The sequence below is a fragment of the Nycticebus coucang genome, chromosome 24 (genome assembly GCF_027406575.1).
Source record: "Nycticebus coucang isolate mNycCou1 chromosome 24, mNycCou1.pri, whole genome shotgun sequence".
Classification (NCBI taxonomy): Eukaryota; Metazoa; Chordata; class Mammalia; order Primates; family Lorisidae; genus Nycticebus; species Nycticebus coucang.
Genome location: NC_069803.1, coordinates 27,822,582 through 27,846,108, shown reverse-complemented (window position 1 = coordinate 27,846,108; position 23,527 = coordinate 27,822,582). Strand labels below are relative to the sequence as shown.

The 23,527-nt window shown below is 37.8% G+C and overlaps 1 protein-coding gene across 9 annotated transcripts in view; it reads right to left on the bottom strand.

The window, feature by feature from the left end:
• HMBOX1 (homeobox containing 1) overlaps window positions 1-23,527 on the bottom strand; it is a 152,766-nt gene that overhangs the window by 128,879 nt on the left and 360 nt on the right. The window lies entirely within an intron of this gene.

Below are 23,527 nucleotides of genomic sequence, written 5' to 3'. Positions count from 1 at the left end.
TGACATGCCATTTGTGCTTATGTAATTACCTATCATCCTAAAATATCCTCCTGACATAAGATTGTCAATTACTTTACTAAAATCTATACTGGAGGAATATACCAAAGCAAATTTCCTTATATATATGTAAAGATACAAGTGGAGCAAATATTACAAGATTACATACTTATATGAAAGACTTTCAAATTTCACAAATACCTATACAGATATCTGCAAATATTAAGCTATAAGAATGCTTAAAATAGTAAAATACTGAAAAAGGCCACATTTCCAACAATAGATTGTTAAATACACTGTAACATAATTACAGGATTCACTAATGTACACTCTTAAGAAAAAATTCTAGAAATCTTAACTAATGACAAGAAAAATGTTCACGATATGTTAAATGAAAAGGAGATGTAAACTGTATTTAGCTTTCTGTTTCCTAGAGGATCTGAGCTAAGCAACAGAATAATTACACCACACTTAGTAAAACAGTTGTTCAAGCATTTCGACATTTTAAAGAAGCAACTTGTTGTGGCACAGAGGAGGCATCAACAAATCAAGGTCAAATAAAGGTGGGCTTAGTGTTACTGTTGGCTGATTAATAAATACCAGTCTACAGAAGAGCTAAAGGGCTACTGTGACTTCTTGGTTTGGTTCTTGACTGATAGTTGCTCCATTTCAGGCCCCCCATTTCAATTCTGGTTGATGCTGCAAATTCCAAGTGGGTTGGGATTACTGAACAAGTACAAATGTATAACAAATAGAAAAGAAAAATTACATTAGCTATCGGTCAAAGTGTTATCTGAATTTCTCTTGCTGTTTTAGGCTCAATCACAAAATGTCTTTGTCAGATCAATGCTTACCATTTGAGTTCTGCTCTGTTGCTTGCTAGCTTTCATTCTCCCTTCCTCTCCTTGCCCCAGGTTTCCATCTTTTGTGATTTGCAGAAGAAATTTGGTTTACATACCAATCACAGAGAGCTACCTTATATTTTAGCTCTTCTCAGAATGCCTAAAACACACCTAAAAACCTGTGGTCTTCTCCACATCTTACCCACTATGACCCCGCCATACAAAACAGTACTGCTTATTAGGGAGTTTTCATTACCTAGAATCCAATTGAGGATTCACTGTATTTTAGGTGCTAGAGGGAATTTCTAATGTCTGCATTCAAATCTGAAACAATTCATGAAATAGTGTCCACTTAATATGACATATAAAACTTTTATGTTATTTTTTACTCAGGAGAAAAGAAACTCATATTTTAGACACATGTTAAATTCAAAGATTTTTATTTCTAAATCATTGCTATAATTTCTGAGAATAAATATTTCTATGCTATCTGGCAGGCATTCAAAAATATAATCTTCCTTAAATTTCATTTAAATCTGCTATGCCAGGTAAATTAACACAATTATAATTTCATCCTTAAGTTCTTAAACATAGATTTCACTATGTAAATAGTTTTCTAATATCCTCTTTGACAAGGCAAGTTGGTAAAAATTCTAGGTATTTTTAAGTAGATTAATCCAGGTATAGGCATTGAACTCACCTAGCTCAATTGGTCCTACTGATTTACAAGCATGTTAGCTCTTTTTTATTTTATTATTATTATTATTATTTTTTTTTTTTTTTGCAGTTTTTGGCTGGGGTCGGGTTTGAACCTGCCACCTCCAGTATATGGGTCCGGCACCCTACTCCTTTGAGCCACAGGTGCCTCCCTCACGTTAGCTCTTTTTAAAACAGATCAAAATGTCTCTTAGTCATTGAACATACAGTTATTGAGCATTTACTATGTGTTAAGCACTGCACTGGGTGCTATGGGAGGTGAGAGCGAGAGAGAGAGGGAGAGCAAGAGAGAAACCTCTAAGAATAGCTCTTGACCCAATGCAGTTCATAGCCTAGTATAAAAAAAGACAAATGATTACAATAAATTATAATAGATAAGTACAGATTATTCTAGAAGCATTTAAGAAAATTCCCTAATCCAGGGAAGTATTTTTAAATCAAGAAACAAAGAATTAACAGGCATCATCAAGTTGAGGAGAAATGGGATGGTGAAGTGGAGGCAGGAGGGTGAAGTCCCCTACTTAAAGGAGAACAGCATGTGGGAGAACAGGCAGGAAAAGTTTGCCCAACAGAGGGAGTGAAAGAAATTTAGTAAAGCTGGAACTTAAATGCAAGAAGGAAAGGAGTAATAATGAATGCTATAAATGCAAGTATCTTGGAAAGCCTATAAGGCACATTAAATAGTTTGGTCTTTATCCTAAGGGGTAAGGGCTTAAAGATTTAAGAGTAACATTCATTACCCATCTGGCTATCCTGTGGAGAAAGTGGACAGGACCAGCACAAGGAGTGTTATTAGGAGTGTCTTTAAGAAGTGTTTCAAAAAGAAGGATGACTGTTGACAAAAACTGTTGAGGTATCAATAGAAAACTGAAATACGTCCATGAATTTTAGTAACATTGTGGAAAAGTTGTGGAGGCTAGTCAGAGTATACACCAGATTATGATGGTTTGAGGAATTTATCAGTAAGAAAAAAGAAATATGGCAGAATCTAGATGGGAAAGTGAGGTTGAAGGAGACTGTTTTCTTTTTGCCTTAGGTTTTAACACTAGGAAGCAGTAGAATCTACCTCTCATTAAGAAGCATTAAAAATGTAGGCCAGGATAGGTGGCTCACGCCTATAACCCTAGTATTGCGGGAGGCCTAACAGGAGGTGGTGGAGAACTGTTGAGCTCAGGAGTTGGAGACCAGCCTGAGCAAGAGAGAGTCTATCCCCCCTCCACTAAAAATAGAAAAACTGGGCCAAGAAAATCTCTTGAGCCCAAGAGTTTGAGGTCACTGTGGGCTATGATGATGCGGTGGGTCATGGCTCTCTACCCAGGACAACAGAGTAATACTCTGTCTCAAAAAAAGAAGCTTAAAATGCCAGATATTTTTTTTAAAAGAGAAAGAAAATGCCAGATATTCATATCTCAGTTTCCTTTAGAAATGGATTGCAGATGCTCCTTTACTTACAAAAGGGTATATCCAATAAACCCACTGTGAGTTGGAAATATCCTAAGTTGAATATGCCTTTAACACCTCACCTACCAAACATAGCTTAGCCTAGCCAACCTGAAACATGCTCTGAACACTTTCAGTACAGTATTCAACAAATTAAATGAGATATTCAACACCTTATTTAAAAATAGCCTTTGTAGTAGATGATTTGTATCAGCATCGTGAGAGAATATGATACTGCATGTAGCCAGCGTGGGAAAAGATCAAAATTCAAAATCTATGGTTTCTACTGAATGCCTACCATCATAAAGTAAAAAAATTCTAAATGGAACTGTGGTCAGTTGGGGACCATTTGTACAGGTGTCCCTCACTATCCATTGGGGGACCACTTCCCCATAGATACTAAAATCCAGGGATGATCAAGGGTGTAAAACAGGGTAGGATGTGCATGTAACTTACGCATATCCTCTCACATACATTAAATCATCTCTTATAATAGTTACTTAGAATAACTATTATTTATTATAATAGCTTAAGTATTATAAGTGATAACTTAAGTATAATAAATTATAACTTATAACTATATGTAATCTTATAATAGTTATTACAGTGTAAACGCTCTGTAAATAGTTATGATTAATTTTTATGTGTTTTTTATTGTTATATTTCTATTTTTTTAAAAATATTTTCAATGCATAGTTGGCTGAACTTGCAGATGTGGAAGGCTAGCTGTTTAGGCAGATACCTGCCTCAGACTCTGAATGGAGAATTGGTGTCACAAACAACCAGAAAGAATCCAAAGATTCTCTGGTCATCTTAAAGATGACCACTGCAGCAAAAATTCCAGGGCAACAGCAATAAAAGTAAAGCAGCAGCAGCATCTGTTTCAGTGCTAGCAGTAGCAAGCAAGCAACAGTAATACTGTCCTAGCCAGACTGTTCTTGGATAGCCTGGCTGTAGTTTCTCCACAGTACAAGCCTGGTTCTGTAGTCTTCCTAGTAGCCTCCTTTTATATAAAATAAGCCAGGGTCAGTTTTTATGGCTTCCAACTAAGAAACCTGACTGCTTAAAGAATTACAACAGGCTAGGAACAGTGGCTCACACCTTTAATCCTAGAATCAATTAAGGCCAGGAGTTTGAGACCAGCCTGGGGAATATAGTATACAGATCCAGTCTCAACCTCCCTCACCAATTTTTTTTTTTTTAATTAGCATGATGGTGTGCACCTATAGTCCCAGCTACCTGCAAGGCTGAGCTGGAAGGGTCACTTGAGCCCAGGAGTTTGAGGTACATTGAGCTGTGATCTTGCCACTTTACTCCAGCCTGGTGACAGAGTAAGACCCTGTCTCTTTTAAAAAAACAAACAAACAAAACAGAAAGAAAGAAGGAAAGAAAAAGAATTACCATAAAAGATGATGCTTTGTCAGTGGTAAGGTGACAAACCAACTCCCCTAATATACACACCACGATGTTGGCGACATGGTGATACTAAGCAAGCAAACTGTAATTTCTGAAATACAGCTGAAGAACAGGGTAAGTACTCTGTCACTCATCTCCCATTTCATTAGTCCCCATGATTCTTTAAAATGAGCATCAATTTTATAAAGAGTTGAAATGCTCCCATTTCAAAACATCAGTAATAGAAAGAAAAGACAAGCCAAAGATTTGGAGAAAATATCTGCAAATTATATGACAAAAGACATGCATCCAGAATATATAAAGAGCTCTTACAACTCAATAATAGAAAGACAACCCAACTATATAGATGGGCAAATACCTCCACAGACATCGCATCAAAGAAGATACATAAATGGTCTTATGCACATGAAAACATGCTCAACTTTATGAGTCATTAGAGAAATGGCAACCAATACCACTCACAGTAGAATGGCTGTGTAAAAAAGATAGACAATAACAAGTGATGACAAAGATGTGGAGAAACTGCAACCCTAATACCTTACTGATGAGAAAGTAAAACAATTTGGCAGTGAAAAAGTTAAACTTATCATGCAAGCCAACAATTCCATTTCTAGGTATCTATCCAACAGAAACAAGAACATTTTCCCACAAAAAGTTACATGCAAATGTCACATAAGCATTATCCTTAATATTCTCCAACCTGCAAACATCCCAAGTAACCATCAGCTAGTGAACAAACAAAAAGTTGTATTTCTAAGCAATGTAATACTGTTCAGTAATGAGGAACAAAATACTGATACATATTACAACACAGACGAAATTCAAAAATACTATGCTAAGTCTGAAATCAGACACAAAAGACCACATACACTCTGATTCCATTTACATGAAATGTCCAAAAATGGGCAAATTCATAAACATAGAAAGTAGATTGATAATTGCCTGGGATTGAGAATGGGAATTAAATGTAAAAGAACATGAGGGGAAATGTTCCAAAATTAGATTGTGGTGGTATTTTGCACCAATTAGAAAATTTACTAAAAGTCATTGAATTGTGCACTTATTACAGGTGAATTAAGACACACAAATTACATCTCAATAAAACTGATTTTGTTTTGTTTTGTTTTTTTGAATCAGTCTCACTCTGTTGCCCAGGCTAGAGTGCCAAGGCACCAGCCTAGCTCACAACAACAGCAAATTCCTGGGTTCAAGTAATCCTCTTGCTTCAGTCTCCCAAGTAGCTGGGACTACAGGCACGCACCACCACACCTAGCTAATTTTTCTTTTTCTTCTTTCTTTCTTTTTTTTTTTTTTAAAGTAGAAACAGGGTCTTCCTCTTGTGCAGGCTCCTCTCAAACTCCTGAGCTCAAGGAATCCTCCCCCCTCAGCTTTCCAAAGTGTTAGTATTACAAGTATGAGCCACAGTGCCTGGCCTTTATTTAAAACAGAAACAAAATAAAACAAAACAAAAAACCCAAAATGTCCCCTGTCTCCTTTTATAGGAAGACACTCAGCACTTCACATCAGATACTTGTATATTATCTGCAGGGACAGTTTTTGCTATGAAAGAAAACTACTCAGCGTAGGAATGACGCTTAATACACAGCATTTGTGTATTTTAGAAAAGTGCTTCTAGACCAGTATCTATCTGTGGTACTCTGTCTTACCGTTCGAAACTGGTCCATGACCAGTTAAGTACAGAAATTAAGACTAAGTGTTTAAAAACTTTAAAAGCAATCTGACAAATATATATATAGATGCTGAATCTCAAATAATAAAGTATTTGGACTTAATATTTTATACTTCTCTGGCTATTGTTTACATTACTTTTTCTAATCATTGATTCTGATTATATTTTAGAAAAGAAGTTGTCAGCCAATGAGATTTAAAGAACAATATGTACCACAGATCGTTTGAAAGACAATGTTCTGTAGGGTATTTCTACTGTCCTATAATAGGCCACAATATAGGTTGGTCCACAAATATCTTCTGAAACTCATTTTTTTAACATGCTTTCAAATACCCTAACTACTCTGATGGTACATTTATTAATGCTAAATTTTAAGAGCTTCTACATAACCCAGATTTTAATAGATTTTCATTTATTTTTGTTTTTATGAATAGATCTTCAACTTTAAAATAAAAAGACAAATTCAAACCATATATAAATAATGTCAATTTTCTTCCCTTCCCCTTAACTAAAAACAAAAGTAGGTTTGAATATGAAGAAAACAAACCTGATCTTTGAATTCTAATAAATTATAGTCCTAGGAATAGTCCTATAAATCAAAACAAGGCAAGCTGATTACATTTTCATTCAAAAATAATACAAACCAAACAACATGTCCGTCTTTTCATTTGGAAATTATGCAAAACATAATATTTAAATCAGTATAAACCAGATATTTACACCCTATACAAAAGAATGTCTCAAATGTACGTCAATGAATTAAATCAGGCAATATAATAACTAAGCATACACATGTAAGCGAACTCTAGGAAAGGGGCTTCATAATTCAGTGGTCAGTGAATTGCTGAAGACAGGACAGGAGAAGAAGACAGGCTGTGTAAGACGCTAGAGACACGCAGAGCAGCCCGCAGCTTCCAAACACAGACAGGCACACAACAAATCACTTCTGAACAGTTTTTAAAATTTCCTGGGTGAGACTGATTAGAATAAAGTACACTACACAATAAAGTAATAATGAAAAGAGATAAATAGGATTTCTGTTAAAAATCAACGCCAATTCATGAAAAGGAAGTTATTCCAATTCCCCAACTGTCCATTACAAATTTGCAGAATTTGAAAACAATGAATCAGAAAGTTTTGCTGGTCTTTGGTAACAGATACTACAAAGGAGAAAATGCAAAAGTAGATAAATAACCCGAGTTCTACTCTGGCAATGAGACTTCAGACACCTTACTCCCTTCATTTCTTTATTGGACAAGAGCAACAAACTAGATTATTCTTGATCCTAAGGCAGTGGGCACTATACCCCAACAACGACCCCCCAACCCTTCTCTTCTCTTAAAGGAAGTGAAAAGCAAGAACCGAGAAGGGTGAGATAATGGAGCAAAGATTGGGAAAACAGGATGAGCAGCCTCAGTGGTGCTGCCGGCAGCACAGAGGCCCACTAAACAGATAGTTCTTGTTCTTAAAATACATTTTTGCTTAGCTAGTTGACCAGTAACCACAAGTGCCACAAAACTGCTTCTGTTTACATCAGATTGTGAAATCCGGTAGCTTGCTTTGCTTGCTCACTACTAGTTATTCTTAGCCTCATAAGTTAACCTATATAAACTCTGTATGCTCGCTGGACACTGCTGCCCCTTTCTGATTTTTCATCAGGGGGTAGCCGGCTGGTCAGTCTTAAATAAACTGACTCCTATTGGCCTTCTCAGTTTGTCTGGTTGTGTTATATCTTGCGCACCATAACAATCTCTTCCTTTCAAGGATTCCACATTATGGTTTGTTTGCTGAAGCACCAACAATGCAAAACACAACCACCACACACACGTGCAATAAACTTCCTTAAAAATGTTAATGTACACCATGAAATATTATGCAGCCTTAAAAAAAGATGGAGACTTTACCTCTTTCATGTTTACATGGATGGAGCTGGAACATATTCTTCTTAGTAAAGTGTCTCAAGAATGGAGAAAAAGTACCCAATGTACTCACCCTTATTATGAAACTAATGTAGGACCTTCACATGAAAGCTATAACCCAGTTACAACCTAAGAATAGGGAGAAGAGGGAAGGGAGGGGAGGGAGGGGGGAGGTAGGTGGAGGGAGGAGGATTAATGGGATTACACCTGCAGTGCATCTTACAAGGGTATATGTGAATCCTAGTAAATGTGGAATGTAAAGGTCTTAGCAAAATAACTAAGAAAATGCCACAAAAGCTATGTTAACTAGTGTGATGAAAATGTGTCAAACGGTCTATGAACCAAGTGTATGGTGCCCCATGATCATACTAATGTACACAGCTATGATTTAATAAAAAAATAAATAAATAAAATGTTACTGTGCTTCTTGAACCTTACATATATGGTTCACTTGGAAAATAATCTTTCATTTATATCTTAAATAAATTAATTCCCCTCCCCCCCAAAAAAAACCTCATTTGATCATTTTCCAAGTAAGTATGATAACATAAATATATGTGACTTATAATCTACTATCTTGATCCAGTCTGGAATTATTCGTTTGATAATCCACTAAAAACTCTGTTTTTCAAAAAGCTTTTCTTTTCTTTTTTTTTTTTTTTTTGGCTATTTTTAGAATCTCACTCTGGTTCAGACTGGTCTCAAACCAGTGAGCTCAGGCAATCCACCCGTCTCAGCCTCCCAGAGTGTTAGGATTATAGGCGTGAGCCACTGCTCCTGGCTCTCAAAAAGCTTTTCTTAACAATCTCTATAAACAGGCTTGGTGTGGTGGCTCACACCTGTAATCCTAGCACTCTAGGAGGTCGGGGAGGGGGTGGGGGGAGGCGGTAGGTTGCCTGAGCTCACAGGTTCGAGACCAGCCTGAACCAGAGTGAGACCTTGTCTCTAAAAACAGCCAGGCACTGTGGCAGCTGCCTACAGTCCCAGCTACTTGGGAGGCTGAGGCAAGAGAATTGCTTGAGCCCAAGAGTTTGAAGTTGCTATGATGTGAGCTATGATACCACAGCACTCTACTAAGACTCTAAATAAGAGTCTATCTCCAAAAAAAAAGAAAAGAAAAGGAATCTCTATAAACACTACTATGCTTGAAAAGAGAGAGGAAATGGAATTTTACAAATGTAATGTACCTTATAAACGCAATCAAACACATAAATACACAAAATAACTTTTATACAGTGAATTATTTTAATACTACCCTGATTATTTTTATAAATCTTATTAACTAAGAGTTAACTCAGTCATGCTGCTCTAAGGAATCTCTTATCCTTATATAATCTTACAGTTTCTCTAGAAAAAGAAGTCAGCATCATTAGCAAAAAGTACAGGAAAGAAGAGCTAACATTTTCCCAACAACTATAGATATGATAATTAAAAACTTTAACAAGCCTATGTTAATTCAGCTTAATCTTTTTCTTTTTTTTTTTAAGATGGTGATTTTTTTAATTAATTAATTTATTTTTTGCAGTTTTTGGCTGGGGCCCGGTTTGAACCCATCACCTCCGGCATATGGGGCCGGTGCCCTACCCCTTTGAGCCACAGGCGCCACCCTCAGCTTAATCTTCTATCTCTGAGAAGATTCACTATCTATTCAGGTTAGATTTCCCACTGGGTATTGGTTACCAGATAATTCATAAGGGTATCTAAAATGCCCGTTTCTAGACCTTTCTGATTAATCCATGATTAAATTCTAAATAACATCACTTTTATTAGGCAATGAGTTGAAGGAAAGTACTACCAAATCCAAAAAGGGGGGGGGGGACCAGCCATGTAGCAGCACCTCTCGCCCCCTACCATAAGAATGTGACCTTTGTAACTGTTCCAGGAAATAGCCCCGAGCTGAAGCAGATAACCGGTAACCGGTTCTGAGAAAAGAGCTAAGCAAATGTTTAACTGCTGATCTTGTCTTAAGACAGATGAGTAATGAACCAGAGTTCTTCTTATCTGGAAAGCCCCCCGCTATGTCTGCTACCCCTCCCTACTTTGTGGTTTTTGCCTTTATAAGCTTGTAAAACCTGCTGTTCGGGGCTTGACTCCTCTGCTCCTGAGAGAGTTACGAGTTAAGCCCCAGCATGCTGGAATAAAATCCTCTTGCTGATTGCATCAAGTGCCATCTCTTGCGGTTGATTGGGGTTGTCGTCGTTCAGGACAGAGTGGGGGGTCCTGTCCCAAGTCTTTCAGAGTCAGCCTGAATAAATTTATGTAAGCCAAAATTATGCATATATTCTGAAAATGCAGATAATCAAAGCTAAAAAAATGTACTAATAATATACCACTCGCCCTATCAAGAGATGGGAGTCTGCATTCCTTGCTCTTGAACCTGGGTAGGCCTGCATGACTCCTCTCACAAGTAGAAAGCTATGAAAGTAATTTTGAAATTTTTAAAGCTAGGTCATAAAAACCAATATGATTGGCTTTTTTTCTTTCTTGGGACACCTACCTTTGGAGCCCTGAGGCACTATGTAAGAAGTCCAGCTTCCCTGAAATCACCAGACTGGAGAGACCACACAGAGACTAAGAGATGCTAAGAAGACACAGCTGTCCCTCCCTATCTTTAGCTGCTTATGTTCTTTCCCAACTAAGCAATGCACACATGAGTGAGCTAGTTCATATGACTAAAGCCCCAGCACTGTCAGTCTGTTACTGCATGAGACATTCCAAGTGAGAACCACCTAACTGGACCTTACCAACCTCCAGAACCCTGAGACAGAGTTAACAAAATAATTATCGTTGTTTAAATCCACTAAGCTTTGGCTTACTTATGAACAACAGACAATGCCCAGTATTTTGGGAAAAGTGAATAACTACACTTGGTTTTTTGTTTGTTTGGTTTTTAGTAGAGACACGGTCTTGCTCTTGTTCAGTCTGGTCTGGAACTCCTGAGCTCAGGTGATCCACCCATCTCAGCCTCCCAGAGTGCTAGGATTCTATAACCCACCCCACCTGGCTACACTTATTTTATATGCTTCTTTACTGGTTGGATTCTTCTCAATGTAATAACTTTAAAATAACAATTTTTTTTTTTTTTTTTTTTTGGGCCGGAGCCGTCTTTGAACCTGCCACCTCCAGTATATGGGGCTGATGCCCTACTCCTTGAGCCACAGGCACTGCCCTAAAGTAACAATTTTTTAGATCCCTAGAGCTCCTGTCTGCTCCTGGTAAAGAATGAATGCGGGAATGAGTTTATTCTCAGAAGACAATGAACCTAAAATTTGTACCTTACCTCTACTTATCTGATCATTCCTAATGTACAAGAGACTTGCTTAGCTCCTCATATGTGTTTAGTTTTTGGCCAGGGCCAGGTTTGAACCCGCCACCTCTGGTGGTATGGGGCCGGTGCCCTACTCCTTGAGCCACAGGCGCCGCCCCTTATCTGATCATTCCTAATCACTATCCACTGGTACCAATATTCTACAGCCAAAATATTTGTCAGGAATTTAGATGTAGCAATCTATCTAGTATTGAGGGTACTGGATCAGAGAAATTACTGACGCAAGAATAACCCAAGTGCAGCAGTACTGAGCTCTGTGCCTCATGGTTCAGTACCCTTTCTGATCCTGTCAAAACCAAACTACGAGCTTCATAAAGCGTAGGTCCACATGTTACTTCCATAATAATGTATTCAATGTTGGTTAGATAAATGGGAATTAATAAATGAACTGTGAAAATGAAAAAGAGGAGAGCAAAGAACACAGAGGGAGGAATCAGTAGGAAAATCAAGAACCTTATACTTCAACTAGGAATCCAACTCATATGAATGAAATGAAAATGAAAATATTTAAAATGTGACATATCTTACAAGTAAATACAAAAAGTTACAGTAGTGACTGAGTATGTAAATACAGATTATACACAGAGTAAATCCAACTGGTCTAAGTATGTCAAGGTTCACTGGAAAATGTCTCCTAAGACAAAAGGATTTAACTGGTTTTAAGAATAAGGTTTTAACTAGTAAGATAAGGATATACAAACATACTGAGTAAGTAAGGTGGCAAATACCAAGAAATAAAGACTGAAACCACGGAGCAACAGGAAAGAAAATTTACTTGAAAGCCATATAGAAAACATTTGTAGGAATAAGAAAGTAAGATGCTAGTAAGGGAGGAAAGGAAATATTAAAGAACCTTAGAAAGTACACGGATTAAAAAGTGGCATATAGCACGATTTGAACTAAGGTATAGTAACTTCTCGAAGAGACTTGATGAAAAGTTTGATGAAAATTTTTCTAAAGTGCTGTGAAGCATGGAATAGAGTAGGGTGAAGTAGGAAGGCCAGTTTTATTGCTGTAATCACCTCAGCAAGAAGCGATAAGGATGGCAACGACAGATGTAAAAAGGAAGAGAATGATCTAAGAGATGTGACAGTGAAAGAATTAGCAAATCACTGACAAATTGGAGGGGAGGAAGAGGGAGAGACAAGTATGAAAAGGAAAGGGTGACTTGAAGGTTTTAAATCTAGGAACTCCCAACACCAGAGGTAGTTTTAACAAGATAGGAAAAGGATGATGGAAGGAAGACCAGGATAGAAAGAATTTTTAACTAAGCGGAAACAGGAAAAGGAAAACTGAGAGGAAAATAAATATACAAAGAAAAAATAAATTAGGTAGAAAGCAATTACTTGCAGTATATGAGAATTCTAAGGATTAAAGACAAAATTAAACACTATCTTGGAAACAGAAGCATCTGGTAACTGATAATAAGATGATGAGGTGTATCTCAATCTCTAATAACCACTATTCTAAGTACCCTGTAAATGTTGTCTCATATACGCACAAACATCCTAATGCATGTATGGATAATATTATTTAGCTCCAGTTTATAGATGGGTACACCGAGGTTTACAAAAAGTTACGGAGTAAGTAGTGGAGATCTGATTTGCACCTAGACAATCTGGCTCCAAAGTTCATATTCTCAACCAGCTCCATAATCCATTAGTAATTAAGACTAAAGAGAATGATGACAGATCAAAAAGAAAAAGGTGAGAAATTAATCTGTGAGGGCAAAGGTTCAAGAGACAGTTGATATTCCAAAGTACATTTTAAAAAATTAGTTTTTTGCTTCATGGATCCAGAAAACTAGAAAAAACAAGAACTTACTGACAAAAGGGGGAAAATAAAAAAAGACTGCCTTAAGAGTTTGTATACAAAAATAGATAGTTTAAGAAAACGAGCTGATGCTATCACCATAAAAGACTAGAGTTTGGGGCATAATACTGTCAAGTATTACACCTAGAAAAACAACCACACTCACCCAAAAATATCCCATATCATCATTTAATGGCATAAGCGATTAGAAAGGATGGGTGTACAGTGTTTAATATGAGGCAGACCCACATCAGGGAGGAAACGCTCCAAATTACACAAATAGATATTTGAGATTACCACAGAAACAAGCACATAGTAGACTCACATTCTGCTACGTCTGTGGATTTTCCAAGTGTTCTGAGGACTACATCAATTAGGAATAAGGACGTATGTTCCTGGGCTCATCTCAGATTTTAGTAATATGGGAGTAGAGTCAGGAAACTAAAATTGTAATATGTTTTCTGGGCATAAGTTAAGAGTCACTGTCTCCCTCTGTTGTAGCCTAAGTGCTTAGGAGTTTTTGTCTCCCCAACTGCTCATCTCTTGTGGCTTTGTAATCTGACTCAGATCGTGTAGATTATTTGTACTTATTTCTGAAAATCTCAGCCCAGGTATGGTACTATAATGAAGACTTGGAATTTTCAGCTTTGAAATTCGTATCAATTCCAAAACTGATATGGGAAAAAAACTCCCAGTTCTCTTCCCTGACATCATGGAGCTTCCTGTTAAATATAACATATGCTGCTGACTGGACAGGGGATTGACCCAATATGTCGATTCTTATGTTGCTAGATCTGTGGAGATTAAGATGCTCACTAGCACAGGCTCAATTACTTAAATTTCTGGTTATTGCTTTTCCAAAGTAAAAAGGTACAAATGTACTGTCTTTTTCTTATCATGGAAAAAATATATTTTCTACGAGAACAGCTATCACCGTATAGAAGGTACCTATGAGAATGTTCTAGTTCCTAGAATAGTGAAGGCATGAATTCTCCTATGTCGTTTCTTGACCCCAACAATGGAACAAACGATTATCTGCTTGATATGAGGCAGAATTGAAAAAAGAACCTCTTTATTCCATAAAGGATATCCTTTAATAGCAGCAATGAAGATCCTGCAAGAATAGCTTCTAGATACTTTCATGTTTTAATAGATCTGTGATCCAAATTGTAGAGACAGTGCATCCATATCTCCAATGTTACCTCTGGTTCAGCCTTGATCCTCACTAGTTCAATACTCCTACACTGTCATCCTTTTGGTTTGTCTGAAGTAACTAGTGTAAAAAGCCAATTCTACAAGGGTACATGTGAAACTTGGTAAATGTGGAATGTAAGTGTCTTGGCACAGTAACTGAGAGAATGCCAGGAAGGCTATGTTAACCAGTGTGATGAAAGTGTGTCAAACGGTCTGTGAAGCTAGTGAACAATGCCCCATGATCATATCAATGTACACAGCTATGATTTAATAAAAAAAAAAAAAAGCCAATTCTAAATTACGGTAAGGAGTCTTTTGCTATTTCTTGCTAATTGTTTGATCCTTGAAGAAAGGATTAAATCCAACTTGCCTTTGTATTCCACGGAGTACCTCAACATGTTTAACTGAGTGCCTTATTCAACCCCTACAAGAGAATCTTCTCATACAGAGCACCCCAAAACATTCCCCATATATAAAAGGCAATTTCCACCCCCACCCCACCAAGGTCATACAATAGGCATAGACATCTAATTCACGGTCATGTGGTGCATTCAGATTTCTTCCTCACCAACTGAACTAAAAGAAACACACTGCCACCATTAAGAGGTAAGCTTTAGTGGAAAGAACAGTTCAAGTAAGCACCACAGCAAACCAAGTCCACCTACAAGTCAAAGTTATAGGAAAGGCGAAATGATGAAAGGAAAAAAAAAAAAGGCACGGCAAGGCAAACAGAAGTGGAAGGGAAAGGTAGATGAAGGTAGATAAAGGTAGATGAAGCAGCATAGAAAGAGGCTAAAAAAAGAAACCATGTATCCCAAGAATGAGAGGCAGAAAGACTAGCTCCTCAGGTCCCTAACAGATCTCCCACTCACACAAGGCCTAGTCCAGAAAGACCAGCCCCTCAGGTCCCTAACAGTTCTCCCACTCACACAAGGCCTAGTCCAGAAAGACTAGCTCCTCAGGTCCCTAACAGATCTCCCACTCACACAAGGCCTAGTCCAGAAAGACTAGCTCCTCAGGTCCCTAACAGATCTCCCACTCACACAAGGCCTAGTCCAGAAAGACTAGCTCCTCAGGTCCCTAACAGATCTCCCACTCACACAAGGCCTAGTCCAGAAAGACCAGCCCCTCAGGTCCCTAACAGATCTCCCACTCACACAAGGCCTAGTCCAGAAAGACCAGCCCCTCAGGTCCCTAACAGTTCTCCCACTCACACAAGGCCTAGTCCAGAAAGACTAGCTCCTCAGGTCCCTAACAGATCTCCCACTCACACAAGGCCTAGTCCAGAAAGACTAGCTCCTCAGGTCCCTAACAGATCTCCCACTCACACAAGGCCTAGTCCAGAAAGACTAGCTCCTCAGGTCCCTAACAGATCTCCCACTCACACAAGGCCTAGTCCAGAAAGACCAGCCCCTCAGGTCCCTAACAGTTCTCCCACTCACACAAGGCCTAGTCCAGGGGTCCTCAAACTGCGGCCCGCGGGCCACATGAGGCAGTGTGATTGTATTTGTTCCCATTTTGTTTTTTTACTTCAAAATAAGATATGTGCAGTGTGCACAGGAATTCGTTCATAGTTTTTTTTTTTAAACTATAGTTCGGCCCTCCAGCGGTCTGAGGGACAGTGAATTGGCCCCGCTTTTAAAAAGCTTTTAAAAAGTTTGAGGACGCCTGGTTCTTCACCAACCCGAAACAGCTATATTTCCTACAACAGTCTCTCCTTAAGGCCTAATGATACCTAATTAAAGTATTATTTTTTGAATGTGCAACAAGACAAATAAAAAGCCGGAAACAGATAAATTTAAGGGGAGAAATTATATCAGGAAGAAACTGAAATCACAGGTAGCCATAAAGCTCTGCAAATATGAATCTGACCTGTCAGGAAGTATCATCAATATTTACCATGTTCTTGCCAATAAAACAAATTAAACTTTAATTGGCCTTTTTTCCCAAAGCAAATTATCACAATGTTGACAAAAATTATCTCAAACCTAGAGAAGACAAAAATCACATGATCCATCTTTTCCATATCTTGTTAGCCTGTTTATAGCAGACTTTTGCTTATTGTCTATAATAATCCACTGTATAGGGCGGCGCCCGTGGCTCAGTGGGCAGGGCGCCGGCCCCATGTACCAAGGGTGGCGGGTTCAAGCCCAGCCCCGGCCAAACTGCAACCAAAAAAAATAGCCGGGCGTTGTGGCGGGTGCCTGTGGTCCCAGCTACTTGGAAGGCTGAGGCAGGAGAATCGCCTAAGCCCAGGAGTTGGAGGTTGCTGTGAGCTGTGTGACGCCACGGCACTCTACCGAGGGCCATAAAGTGAAACTCTGTCTCTACAAAAAATAATAATAATAATCCACTGTATATTGGGTTAGCAGCCTCATCTTTGAAGACAGACTTTCTAACTCACACACCTGATAAAGGGACAGCCAAGTATAACCAACCCTGTTACCAGCCTTTAACTTGATAGTCCTTTCTTGTACCTAAACTAACAATTATAGCATCTAGGAATCTTTTCAAGGTAAAAATCTTTTCCTTGAAAACAGTCTTTGAGCTGACTTTCTTTGGAGCTAGTTCCCTTGCAACAAATCAAAAATAAACTATCACATAAGTTTACAATCAATCTACCTGTAAGTTTAAATCAACACTGTCAAAGACCAAACTAAAGTCAGAATAGCTATAATTTTGGTTATCTAATACAGACTGCAACATATCCTCACTGGTAAGAAATATATCACCTTAACCTGGAATTTGCTGAAATCTTTCATACTTTATTCACAAAATGTTTCTATATTATTGTTAATTTTTACTAGAAAAGTTTAATAGGTACTAAAATTATAATTTCTCATTTAAACAAAGCTAGCCAATATTTAAATTCTCATAACAAGAAAATTTAATTGGAATTATTCATAAAAACTTTCAAGACGTGCCAAAAGAATTTCTGAAATACAAACATGTTATGATTTAATGATGGAGATTCATTCTGAGAAATGCATCGTTAGACAACTTCATTGTTATGCAAACATCAGAGTGTACTTACACAAACCTTGAGGGTACAGCCTATTGTTCCCAGGGTACAAACCTGTATAGCATATTACTGTACTGAACATCACCAGGGGTGTCCCATCTGCGGCCCATGGGCCACATGTGGATTATGTGAGAACTATTTTGCTTATCTGTGTACTGGATATCATGAACCTTTTTTTTGCTCATCAACTTTTGTTAGTGTTTGCACATGTAATGTGTGGATGTGGCCCAAGACAATTCTTCTGCAATGTACAACACAGAAGAAAAAAGGTTGGACACACCCGTGAGGCTATTGTAACACAACAGTAAGTATTTGTGTACCTAGAAATATCTAAAAATAGAAAAAGTATATGAAAAATTTAGTATTATAATTTTGGGGGGCCACTACATAATACGCAGTCATTTTGTCAACCAACACATCATTAGGTGGTGTGTGACTATACCACAGACGGCAAAAGAATGAACTTACTGATCCAATAATTGGTATCTTTCTTGTCAGGTATACTAACAAAACAACAGAACTTATAAAGAAGAGGGGACTTATTCTATCTTTGTGGTAATAGTGCTGTATTTTGATTTTGGTGGTGGTTACACAATCTACAAATGTAATAAAATGGCACAGAACTTAAAAACACACAGTGTACCAATGTCGATTTCTTGGTTTTAATATTGTACTAATGTTATGTAAGATGTAACCAATTGGAGAGACTGGATGAAAGGTACAGTGTCCTTTCTACTAAATAATTTTTGCAACTCCCTGAGAATTTCTAATATGTCAAAAATATTTTAAGGATTTCCCAGCATTCTAACAGCACACAATAATCATATGAAATAGGTACTATTTTTATTCCCATTTTATTTCCCAGATAGGGAAACTGAGGTACATTTTAAAAGACTTATTCAAAGATCACATAGCTAGTTAAGTGGCAGAGCCAGGATTTGGTCACAGATGGGGTGATTCCAAAGTTTGGATTTATCTGAGTCTGGGCAGCCAGTTCTGAAGAATTACAGGCCAAGTATGTCTGACAATCAAACTCACATTTTATTTTGGCAAGATACCCCACAGGTGTAGAATAATTAATGAAAAAAGCTTTACCCAGGTGTATTCTTGTAGCCCAGGTGTAGAATAATTAATGAAAAAAACTTTAAGCAAGAAGATTAGTTAAGAGACTGAGATAGTAAGCCAGAAATGATGAAGGCCTAAATTAAAGTAACAGCAACAGAATGAAAAGAAGTCGTTATATACAGATTATATACAAAATCAACTTGACTTCATGACCATATGGGGAGTAAGGACAATTTCAAGGCTTGACTGACTATACCCAAGCCAACAGTTTCATGTTTTTTTTTTTTTTTGGTTGCAGTTTTTGGCCAGGGCTGGGTCCGAACCCAGCACCTCTGGCATATGGGGCCGGCGCCCCACTTGTTGAGCCACAGGCACCACCCCAGTTTCATGTTTTAACAATACTACTACCACTATCAAAATCTTAAACCAGACAGGTTCAGTCTTAAGTCATCCTCATTTCAGCAGTACTCACGGCATCTGACTTACCCTCTAGAAAAACTGTGACTATATACATTTAAGTTATTGACCCTTGGCAACTCCATACTAATTGTTTAATACATATACAGTAATAAGAGCTATTACAAGTTTTCAGTACACCACATGCCCACCATCACTGGACATAAGATAAACCCAGAAACAGCTAGACAGTATATGGGAATTAGTACATATTTTCATCATAATCAGCACTATAAATTAAAAAAAAAAAAAAACCTAAATGCCCTTTGAGTGAATTAGAACCATTTTATCACTTAAAAGGAAGGAGTCTGGTGCCTTCAGTTTTAGGAGTGAAAAAAATTGATCAGTTCTTTTGTTTGTAAATGTTAAAAAAAAAGTCTTTATAGCCCAAAGATCTGCAAAATACTGCATTATGATTATAACAACCATTAGAGAAATTTACTGTAACTTCACCCTTATTACCTCTCTGAGGGTAAGATATGCTGAAACTAGGGCCCTTCCAGTAACTAAATGCTCTTAGAAAGGGCTCAAGACAATGCTATAATAAATTTCCAACTTGCTTCATTCAAAGTTAAGGAAAGTAAGTTATGTAAAACACTGGATTAAATTTAAATAGACTCTAAAACTTTTACATCAAATAAACACAGAAAATCTTGGGCGGCGCCTGTGGCTCAAGGAGTAGGGCGCCGGTCCCATATGCCGGAGGTGGCGGGTTCAAACCCAGCCCCGGCCAAAAACCAAAAAAAAAAAAAGAAAATCTTTATTCTGCACCTATGATGAGTCCTATATTCAGGACCATCTGGGGGATAGCTGTACGTAGGAATCCAAGTCACATTACTTAATACTATTTTGAGAAAAAATTCAATATTGATAGCTTTCATTTTGAAAGAACTGTTATTTTAGCAGACTCTGTTATTTTAGAATAACTGTTATTTTAGTGATTCTGAAAAATCTCTATAGCATCTATCAAGTGAACAGGATGTGGTGGTAGTTATTCATTGATTTCTAGTTTGAGCCAAAGTCCTGAATCCCCTGCTATTTGCTGTCAGATTCTTTTTTATGGGCCACATGTCTGATTGGTACCAATTTCATATGTACACAAATATAAAAGTACCTTATGCTTGAGTGGATGTCCATATGAAGACACTTTAGAAAAGCTGTGCTTTCCACTCATAACAATTTTTTAAATAAATTAAAATTCTACTCAAGTGAGAAGCAAAAGCCAACCATTAACAGAAAAATCTAGCCAAAGACTAGCAAGATGAGGTATAAAATTAATTCTGGAAGCAAAAAAACTAAATCAAGCAGGTTCACAAAACAAACCCAACATATTTCAATGAGCACTTTGACATTCACCTATAAATGTTCAGTTGGTAGTATACCAACTTTCATTTATGATAAATAACATTCTGCAATAAATTTTTAATTCCCAAAAGAAACAACTCAATTTTAAAGAGCTGCATAAAAAAATAACAGAAGATCTGCAATGAAATGAACAAAAAAACATGAGCGTGCCTTAACAGGAAACAAAGCAGCTGTCTGAAATATTCAAGTGGGATGGACTGAATATAATGTACAGGAGACTCAAAATGAACATATTAAGCATGAATATTCCCCACGTATTCAACATCTACTGAAAGAAACAATGCAATTCCAATCAATGTCTGCCACAAAATTGCCATAAATGTCTATTTTTTAAATAATGAAACAATGAAAGATTTGTTGCAATGTATTTTATAACCTACCAATACTGACAGGTATTACCAACATTAAGTTTCTATCAGTGATGTTTTAACTAAATGTTTGGGATAAAAGACAAATCTGTTCGCACAGCAGTAAAAATGAAGCCTCACTAAAGGCATTCAACATAAAGCACGCACATGAGACACCACAGATTATGTTCACCACATGCAGTATGCTGGTTTAAAAGTTTAGATTTTCAACTTATCATAACACAGGCAACATGTTTAAAGTGATCACATTAAAATAAACATGTCTTTCACATATATGGGCTAAGATTTTAAGCTGTAGGAGCACCAGTGTGACCTGGTTTTCTACTTTTTTGTAAACCATATGACTTTTACATGCTGAGAACGTTTTATGCTTTAACCTGCAGTAAAGGCTTTACATCATTTTAATGTCCAGTGCTTAAAATGCAACAGAATCATCCCAAGGAATCCAAGGAATATATCTGGTTTACATAAAATGATTTTGACCCCACTACTGGTCAGAAAGAGTTTAATGAATGCTTTCCCAGTAAATAACTTTATATTTCTATTTAAAAAAAAAAAAAAGAAAGAAAGAAAATTTGACGTAAAGGTAGTGGAAGAAAAAATACTCTTATTCTTCCAGCTCTTACAAACATTTCAGTTTTTTATTTTTAAAATAATTATTAAATATTTTGAAGTTCTATAACTATCAGAACATGTTTCAGAAAAACAAAACCAAACACTATATTTTTTAGTTACACAGGATTTTTCTCCAGTTTTTGCAAAGTAATGTTTCAGATTAGAATACAAGCTTAAAACAAGTAATTCTGAAAATCTGGTCTGCAACAAACTAAAGGTTCAGCTTTGGACCAACATATTCTATATTCTGAATGTGATATTTAGAAGACACATCAATTTTTTTTCTATTCAGGTCAACCAAAATATATATGCTACCCCACGTTTATAGTCCCCTTATCTGTATGAATGACCCACAGCAGAAATTTCAAAGGTTATAAAATATACCATAACACTGCATACTGTATCTATGTGGCTTTCAGTTTTTATAGAATCTAATGGTCCCTTACTGATAGGTGGCAAATTCAAGAATCGGTAAGTTTGAAGCCAAATATGTAAATATATTAATTTCTTAGCAGTCCAAATAGAATTTATGCCAAATTAGAAGTCCATTACACTAAAAAACTGCCACAGAAGGGTTATTGAAAAACTTATATTTCACACTGAAGAAAGTACAAAATACGTGTTCTTAAATTCTCCTAGTATAATGTTATTAAATATTCAAGACTGTGAGAAACAAGATGCAATCCTCTTCCCTTTTTAACTCTAATTGAAAATTGAAAAAAAAAGAGAATTCAAATTTTCCAAGCTTGACTTATAAACATAATTCAACTGGATCTAGCGACTTAGTTGTCCAATTTTAAAATAAGTTTAACCCAAAAAGCATTGCATTCCTGAAGTGATGGTGACTTGCAGCATAAAAGCAAAATAACAACAAACACATCTAATGATGCATTTTATAGTAAAACCACAAAAAGCACAACTACATTAGCACAGACTAAATTAAAAGGAACAGGAGGTATTATGTTCATCAAGAAGAGAAATGTACTACGGCAATGAAGAAAGGAAGGGCTGAAGGAAGGAAGGAAAGGAGGGAGGAAGGAAGAGGCAATGAGGTTTCTATAACTGCAGAATCCCAGAGAAATGAATTAGTCAGTCACATCACTCTACCTTTTATGATACGTGAGGTTTTTCTTAAAGCTTCAGCGTAAACGAAAACAGCAATCACTTTATACCTTGCAACTAACTTTACGTAGGGTAGTATCTCTAATGCCAGCTGCATTTTTCCCTTCACTCACCCAATGCTTCTTCACTTTTACATACCGGCTTTCAGGCAAACGCAAGACAGAACAGGGTGGAGTACAAGAAAAACACAAGCAGCGCCTTTCAGCGGACACCCCCCCACCCCCGCTACACACACCCCAAATAATTTTCAACAGTTCTTCGTACTACGAAAATAAGTCGCCCTATCTCAAAATACACACCAGACATTCTGTCGCTTTAGTAGACACACAGAGACGCTTACACAATCCAGCACTCCTGACTCCCACCCCACGCCCCCGAATCTTAAGTAATTATTAATCCGTTCAACACGAAGACAAGGTACCTCTACCTACTGTTTCGGGGTGAAGGTGGGTGGAGGACTCCTTTCCAAGTAGCCCCAATAGTGTAACCAAAACACGGTTCCGGAATAAAATACTAAGAAACACTTTTCTTTTCCCACCCAGCTATCGACTTTAGGATGCACCAATCCCCTTCAGACCACATCACCTCTACAGTTCTCGTGCCCGGAGTTTGGGGTGGAGATTTTTGTCCAGGAAGAGGGGGCGGAGGCGGGTGGCGGGACACAAACGGGTCGCTGAGCCCAACGAGCCCGCACCACGTCGCCAGCCCAAACGTCCAGCACCGGGACCTCACGCACGCTCTCAGTCCAGGCCCAGCGAGAGCTATGACTCCAGCTATCTAACTTCCTATCTACAGACATTTCTTCCAGACAAGCATAGCACCCGAGTACACGTCACACAGTTTGAAACACAGTTCTACACCCCAGACACACCAAGACACCTCGAAAATAGCCGGCAGAACCGCACCGTTCTCCAAACTCCAAACGGGAGACCCCACCTCCAGGATTCAAACCTTCCGCCCCACAGGAGGGGAAACCAGGAGAAAAGAGTTGGGGAGCGCTCGACGCCTTTCCATGACCGTCCCCCACAAACTGCCCCACCCCACACCCCGCGCCCGGGTCACCCCCTCGGAAGCCCACTGCTTCCTCCCGTCTCTCCATTGGGCCGCTTAAGAGACCCATCCCCAGTGCCCGGTCACTTCCTCCCCAGAAATCCTCCAA